General features: G+C 43.3%; 1 protein-coding gene across 8 annotated transcripts in view; it reads left to right on the top strand.

The window, feature by feature from the left end:
• The first annotated feature begins 389 nt into the window (after nucleotides 1-389).
• The window catches only part of Lcor (ligand dependent nuclear receptor corepressor), a 126,483-nt gene continuing 119,102 nt past the window's right edge, over nucleotides 390-7,770 (top strand). For 5 of the 8 annotated variants that reach the window (XM_074078621.1, XM_074078616.1, XM_074078620.1 and 2 more), the window contains exons 1-2: nucleotides 390-529; nucleotides 1,363-1,436. The gene's annotated coding sequence lies outside the window, so the exon portion shown is untranslated. Of the gene's footprint in view, nucleotides 530-965; nucleotides 1,096-1,362; nucleotides 1,437-1,722; nucleotides 1,797-7,770 lie in introns of those variants that run through there. The other 3 variants (XM_074078619.1, XM_074078617.1, XM_074078618.1) reach the window with 2 other exon arrangements.

Below are 7,770 nucleotides of genomic sequence, written 5' to 3'. Positions count from 1 at the left end.
GAGTAGCTTCGACCGAGAAGTTCAGAGCAGTTGTACGGAACTCGCAACAGTTGGTGTCTGGCGATAGGCAGGTTGGAAGTGATAAATGGGACTGGTTTAAAAACAAAAACGCCGGGGAGGGTAGGGGCAGCCGTGGCCTTGGGAGGACAGAGCGAGGGCGGCGTGGGGCTGAGCTCCGGCGTGGGAAGGCGCCGTCCTGGGCTGCCGGAGGCGGCGGGGACGTGGCCAAAAACTGGGGGTGGCGGGGCGGCGACGGGGCACAGGCTGCCCCGGACCTTGCCGGGGCCACCGCGAGGTGAGGCCGGCCCTGCCCTCGCGCCGCCCCCGGCGGGAGGCGCGACGCCCAGGCCGCGGGTGCGTGCGCGGCCCCGGGCGACGCGGCTGGGCGTGCGCGGGGCCGCGGCGGAGGCAGGGCCGGGCGGGCGGCAGAAGATGGCGAGGGTGTGTAGGCGGCAGCAATGCTCCGTTGAGAGACGCGGCTTTCGGCAAGAACTGGACTCGTGGCGCCACAAGCTCATTCACTGTGTAGGTGAGACTCTCCCCCGGCCGCCCTCGCCAGCCTTCGGGCCGCCTCGCAGTCGGCCGCCCCGGGCGAGGGAGGGAGCGGGGCAGAGGCAGCGGTGCTCCGGCCCGCGCGCCCTCTTGGGTTCGGCCCCCTCCCCCACCCCCCGGAGTGCGAGCGCGCGACCTCGGGCGGGCTCTGCGCTCGGCCCCGCCGGCCCCTCCCCTCGCGCCTCCCGGGGCGGGCCTTCGGCGCGCGCGTCCCTCCACTCTTCCCCCTCCCCTTTCTCCGCCGGGCGCCGCCGGCTCATTGTGGAGATTTGCACCCGGTGGCTCGAGGGCTGGGACGCGCGGGGCCGCGGCCGCCCTCTTTCCGCGCCCCTCCCCCACGCGGTGGCGCGCCCCGTCCCCGCGTGCACGCGCGGCGGGCTGCGGGCGGTCGCCCGGCTCTCGGGCGTGTGCGAGGCGTGAGGTGGAGATGGGGGCGGAGGGAGCCGGAGCTGTCACCGGCCCGGCGTTCTCCTGACCGAGCCAAGTGGGGTGTCATGGCCGCGGGGGGCAGCGGCGGCCGGGGAGTTAGTCCTCGACGCACGGGTCGGTGTGTGCGTATTTGTGTTCGGGGCGCGCGCAGCGGGGAAGAGGGGGTGGGACCGAGTCTGCCGGCTGCAGAGCCGGGCGGGGGTCGCCCTGGTCGCCTCCGGGATTGGCCCGAGCCGCCGCCTTGCGGAATGCCCGGGCCGCTCTGGGGCGGCATGTTCCCCGGGGCTGGAGGGAGTGTGGACGGGGATGCCGGGAGGGGCCGGGCCGGGCGGCGAGCTGCGCCTCTCACACTCTGTGTTTTGTCTGTTTTTCTCTCCCAAGGTCCCGTTTCCCTCTGTGCGGCGGCTGGCGGGACCATAAGGGCTTAACTCATATATTTAACCCCCCTCCAAAAAGTAAGTGGCCCGTGTGGTGTCTCTGCTCCGCCCGCCGCCCCCTAGCCCCAGTCCACCCCTGGGTCGACTCTCTCGTCCTCAGCATTGTTATTTCCCCATCTTTGCTTCGGTGCTGCTGCTGTGTGAGGAAATGCCCTCTCGTCGTCCTCTGTCCCCCACGCCCAGTCCTCGGGGAGGCCCAGAATTGCAGCCCCCCGCCCCCGTGGGGAATATTCTTGGGAACCAGGTCTTCCCCAACAGAATCTGGGAGATTCTATCGGTTCGCCTGGGCCCCACATCTTCTCCTTCCCGATGGGGTTTCGTTGGAAGGAATTATGCAAATCCTGCTTTCTGGTGTCCATTCAGCGGCAATTTCATGCGGTGAGAAGTTCTCTTTGTTGTGCGAGGGGGAGAACAGACACTGATTTAATAGACATATCTGTTGGGGGGAAGGGTGGAGGGGGTGTGCAGAGGCTCAGTTTGGAAGAATTACAGCACTTGCTTAGCTCAGTCTTTGTGTTGGAGCCTTCTGGCTTGACAGGAGGGTCTGCCCTTTACAGTGTCCCACAAGGGATGTTTCCTATAATAGGTTAAAAAGCAAAACTGAAACTTTGAATAAGTGAAAAATCAGGTAACCCTTGTTTAGAGAATATAAGCCTTTCCATTTCTGCAGTGTTTCATTGTGAAAATGAATGTATAGGATTTATTAAGAATTTAGACTAATCAAAATTAATGTGGGCAACAATGCTGTAAAGATGTCTTATCACTTTGGTTGTTCAAAGGTTAAAAGTACATTTAAAAATATGTTTGTGTTAATAATAAAGGCGTGATAATAAAGGCTTTTTTTTTTTTTTTTTTTTTGGTATAATATGGCTTGTGAATATATCTTAAAATTTCCCTTCAGCCAATCCAAGCCCAGCTCTGTCCTCCAGGAAACAGCCTTTTTGGCTATCAGCTATTATTTGCTCTGCACTGTTTCGTTTTATTTTTTTCAAGCCTGTTATTTGTCACCAGCGTATAAGCGTGTATAGGCGTTGAGAAACATGAAATTAATGTGTTTTCAGAATTGTTGGTTAACGTGAAAGGCTGAAATTATTTTGAATAATTTTTAGTTCTTGTGTTTTACTTCTAGTGATTTTGTTCAGTAGGGCTTTTCAGCTTTAAAAAAGATTATGAAATTGAGGACTGTAATCCTTTAGACTGGTTAATGTTGCTTTAGTTTAGATGGTTTTTATGAATTGTATTTAATTTTGCTTAAAATCCTTGCATTCTGGCTCAGCGCCACCCACTCCCCTCTTTTATCAGCCGTTCCTAGCATTAATGGTTATTGTTGATGTTTGACAAGGTGTTTTTTGTTTTGGTTTGTAACTAATATAATCTTCTCAATTGAATATAAAATTACATTAACTTTTTTGAGGAGTATTTTAATCTGGTGATCAGTTTTCTTTTCTCTTTTTTCGAAACTGGGGGCTTGAACTCGGGGGCCTTCACCTTGAGCCACTCCACTAGCCCCCGCCCTGCTTTCATTTTTTTTTTTTTTGTGATGGGTTTTTTCTGAGATGGGGTCCCAAAAACTATTTGTTGGGCTGGCTTGGAACCTCGAATCCTGATTTCTGCCTCGTCTTAGTAGCTAGTATTACAGCCACTGGCGTCCAGCTGTGATCAGTTTTCTTAAAGCATACTACTAATTCCAAATTTCCACTTTCTGGGTAAAGTACAGGAGGTTTTAGAGTCTGGAGTGCAGTAGTATTTTAATCTTGAGCAGTAATATATATTGATAGTCTCCTTTTCTATTACGTGTAATTTCTTTAAAATGAGAGTGCTAAGTAAATTAATTGTAATGTTAGGAAGTTTGTATTTAAAAGGGCCGGCAGCAATCCTTATTCAGTCCAAAAGACAAGTGCTGTTTACTACCAGGTGTAATAATTGCCTTCTTAATAAGATAGGTTCTGAACAGTTAATCTTTTGTTTTGATTTTCTTGGCTGATTGTTAATACCTTAGTGTTGTTTAGTTTCTAAATTGTATTTAATTTATATCAATCTTTGAATTCAAAATGAATTCTCAATCATTTCCAAAATCTAATTTTTTCCCTTCTACTTTTTTAGGGGGCAAGGGTGGCAAGGTGGTGATGGAAGACAAGCTATTGGTTCTTAATTAAGTTTAATGGAATTGAAGTTAGTACAGGTTGAGTATCCCTTATCCAAAATGGGTGGGATCAGAAATACTTCAGATTTCAGTGTTTTTCAGATTTTGCAGTATTCACAGAGATTTAGTATTCTTAACTTGAAATCTTAAATGCTCCCAAATCAAAACCTTTTTGAACATTTTGGGTTTGAGAATTGGGTTCAGACAGTGATTATGATGGACATGGATATTTGATTACTAGGTGATTTTTGAGGGTTCCTTTGGGACTAACTAGTATGATATGTCTGGATTCCAGGAAGATCTGGGCTCTGCTGTGTGATGTGATGTCACTTATTGCTTAGCTTCCCCTCATTCTTACTGTGTTCTTAAAAAACTTCCCAGTGAAGGGAAAGTTGTAATTTGTACAAAAGCAGGATGAATCTCTTTTTTAAAAGGTATTTCATATTACCCTGATTCTCTCTCAAATGTGATTATAGCTGGAGCAATTCTAGCAAGCATTTGAATAAGGTCAGTGTTAAACTTAATGGGGCTATACAGGATGGCCCGAAATTTTCTACGTAGAATTGGTTATTTGATGTTTATGGGAACATGACACTTTTGAGTACTTGCCTGCCTGCCTAATCACTTAGCTACGGTGAGTTAGTGCTGTTTAAGGTAGCTAGGTAATTACGTTCTTTATGTAAGTATTAATTATCTGCCTTCTCCAGGCATTGTGGGCAAAGATACTGGGGAAACTGCCCTAATCTTCTCTAAAAACTTAATCCTTAGAGAAAATACATGCATTCAGTTACCGTACAAGGCAAAATGTCGTGTGTGTGTGTGTGTGTGTGTGTGTGTGTGTGTGTATGTATGTACCTGTATATATAAAGTGGTATAGGCAAGTGTTGCAGGTGTTTATAAATGAAAGAAAGCTCTTGAGATGATGAAATCCTCATGAAAAACGTGGCAGATTTTTGCTTTATTTTGGTAATATGGAAAAGGTATTCTACTTATGAGAAATACGAACAAAAGTTGAAAAGAACAAGAAGATGTTTATTTAAATTGCAGTCCATGATTAATGTAGGAAACATATAGTTGATACGGGTATGTAAAGGTAAGTTGTAGAATTTTCTAATGCAAGCTATTAGACAACTTGGGCTTTGCAGAATACTGCTCTCCTGAGCTCAGGAGAGGATTCCATTGTGGAACTTTACAATGACAATTTTATTTAAATTACTTTTTCTTTTGGGGTACTTGGGTTTGAACTCAGGGACTACTTCTTGAGCTACTCCACGATCCTTTTTTGTGATGAGTTTTTTCGAGATATCCAGGGTGGCTTCGAATTGCCATCCTCCTAGTCTCTGCCTCCTGGGTAGTTAGGATTACAGGCGTGAGCCACTGGTGCCCAGCTAACTGATTCTTTTGAAACCACCTTGACAAGGACGTTATTCGCAACAGTACTCTCTTTGAAGTAAGCTCATTTAGAGGTTATAACTTATATTATTGCAGAAAGTTTGTTTTTGGAATTACATGAAATCATTGTCACATCCATTCTCTGAATACTGTTACTGGCAAATTTTCATCCTTATGGTTTTTGATTGGGTGTTTGAAAACTGTCAAAAAGTATTTGCTGTCAAGTGTGGTAATTAAAAGTGTGAAATAATGAGATTGGTTTTCTTCTCTGGCTTGCAAACTGTCTTTGGAAGCTGAGCAGAGGGATTCGATTGATTTTGATGTACCTTAGAACCTCTGTTGATTCTTATTTCCTTTATGTCCGTATGCTGTGTGGAATCTGCATTTGTGTTGCTGGATAGATGCAAATAAACAGAGATGTTAGTTCTGTAGTTTCAAGTCAACATAAAACTTCACTTCTGTACAAATTATCCTTTACTCTGTCTGCAAATAGTTTTACTATTTCATGCACTGCGCATTGGGCGTGATTCCATTATAAACTGTCGACTCTTTGTGTGTGTGTGTGTGGTACTGGAGTTTGAACTCAGGTCTATACCTACCACCAGCCCCTTTTATTGTGATAGTTTTTTTGAGATAGCATCTCAAGAACTATTTGCCCCAGCGGGCTTTGAGCAGCAAGCAATCCTCTTGATCTCTGCCTCCTGAATAGCTAGGATTACAGGTGTGAGCCTGGTGGCTCATTTTATTGACCATCTCTTGTATGTAGGAAGTATCCCAAGTACAGTGGCCTATATCCTTTCCCTTTTTTCTCAGTTGACATGCCACAAAATCCAACTTTTTGAATTGTACAATTCAGTGGTTTTTACTTTATTCATAAAGTTGTTCATATATCACCACTAATTCCACGAACATTTTCATTACCCAAGAAAGAAACCCCATACTCACAGGCAGTCATTTCCCATTCTTCCTATGACCCAGCTCTTTGTAGCCACTGATCTACTTTCTGTTTCTGTGGGTTTGTTTAGTCTGGGTAATTCATATAAATTGAGTCATATAGTCTGTAGCCTTTTATGTCTGGATTCTTTCACTAAGCATACTGTTTTTAAGGTTCATGTAGGTTGTAACATGTATCAGCAGTTTTCTTGTATGGCTAAATTATGCTGCAGTTGTATGGACATAGGGCATACTGTGTATCCATACATACATCAGTTTGATAGACATTTAGGTTTCCACTTTTGGCTATTAGGAGTGATGGTGGTATGAACTTTGTATACAAGTTTTTGTGTGGACATTTGTGTTTTAGTTCTCTTGAGTATATAGTAGGACAGAATTACTGGGTTATGTGGTAACTATATTTTAAATATATATACATATGTATGTGGTTTTTGTTGTTGTTTTGCAGTGCTGGGGATCAAACCCACGGTCTTGCTAGGCAAGTGCTCTACCACTGAGCTACATCCCCAGCCCTGTTTTAACTTTTTGAGGAACTGCTAAACTGTTAAGTGTTGCAGTATTTTACATTCTTATCAGCATTCCATTTTCACCACATCCTCTCCAAAACCTTTTACTGTCTTTTTTTCTTCTTTTCTCTTTAAATTAGTATTTATTCTAGTGAGTATGAATTGGTATCTCATGTGTTAGGTTTGCATTTCCTTGATAAGTAATGTTGAATATCTCTTCATGTGCTTTTTGGCCATTTGTATACCTTTAGAGAAGTATCTATTCAGATCTATTGTCCAATTTTCAGTTAAGTTTATTTTACTTTTTTGTTGTTGTTGAATTGTAAGAGTTCTTTACATTTTTTTGGATATTAGATCCTTATTAGTATAAGTCTTGCAAATATTTTTCTCCCTTCATACCCCCAATTTACAAATAATTAAAGATCAACACATAAGCAGATACACTGTAATGAAAGCTAAACATCAGTATATCTTGTGAAGGGAATAATGGGTATAGTAAGTGAAATAGAATTGTTCAGTAAAGGATTGCTTAACATCCTTTAAATTGCTTAGAATTATTTATGTGATGGCATTGTGTAATACAGGTAATGAACTGTATGTACCACATTCAAATCTGTTTTATGCCTCAGTTTTGATAGTAAATAAAAGGGTTTGGATATAGTCTTTTACTCTGTATCACAAATAGTTTGTCTGAATCAGTTCCATTTTTGAGTTTGAATAGTGAGAAAATTCTATATAACAGCAGTATTTTTGAAAATTTTGGTTGTATTTTTGTTTGTATCTTATTAAACCAGAAATCTGACAAGTGGTACAATTTATGGCAAATTATTACATGATTTTTGTGTTCTGCTAAACTATTTTCAAAGGGTTCTTTGGAATTTTGTTGTTACTTTTTCTGATTTTTGAATTGGTTGGGTTTGATCTTTCATGAAGTTACAAGGTGTAATGATATCTTGAGGATGAATGTGGGCATCTTATGAGGTAGGTAGCAGAATTAGTTTGATGAATACAAATTCTGTGCCTAACGGATTGTGAGGAGGCAAGTTAAAAAAACTAGTAATGATTGACAGCTTCTAATAATTTTTGTTTTTTTAGTCCGTTTGTTTCACATTTTATCTATTTTTTTGTTAAAGATTATTTTAGTATATCATTTAATAATTTTTCTGAATTCATTATTGCAAGCCAATGAAATGACAGGTGTAAAACCAGTATTTGTCGTAAGTACCCTTATTGAATTGAAATTCTTATAATTTGGGGTAACCGAAGGACTCAATTTTGTGTAATGTGCAGTTTTGAATTGTAAGAGCAGGATGAATCAAAGGGATTCCTAAAAGAAAAAAAATGACGATATAAGCAG

This window comes from Castor canadensis, chromosome 7 (genome assembly GCF_047511655.1).
Source record: "Castor canadensis chromosome 7, mCasCan1.hap1v2, whole genome shotgun sequence".
NCBI lineage: Eukaryota > Metazoa > Chordata > Mammalia > Rodentia > Castoridae > Castor > Castor canadensis.
This window is presented reverse-complemented; position numbering and strand designations above follow the sequence as displayed.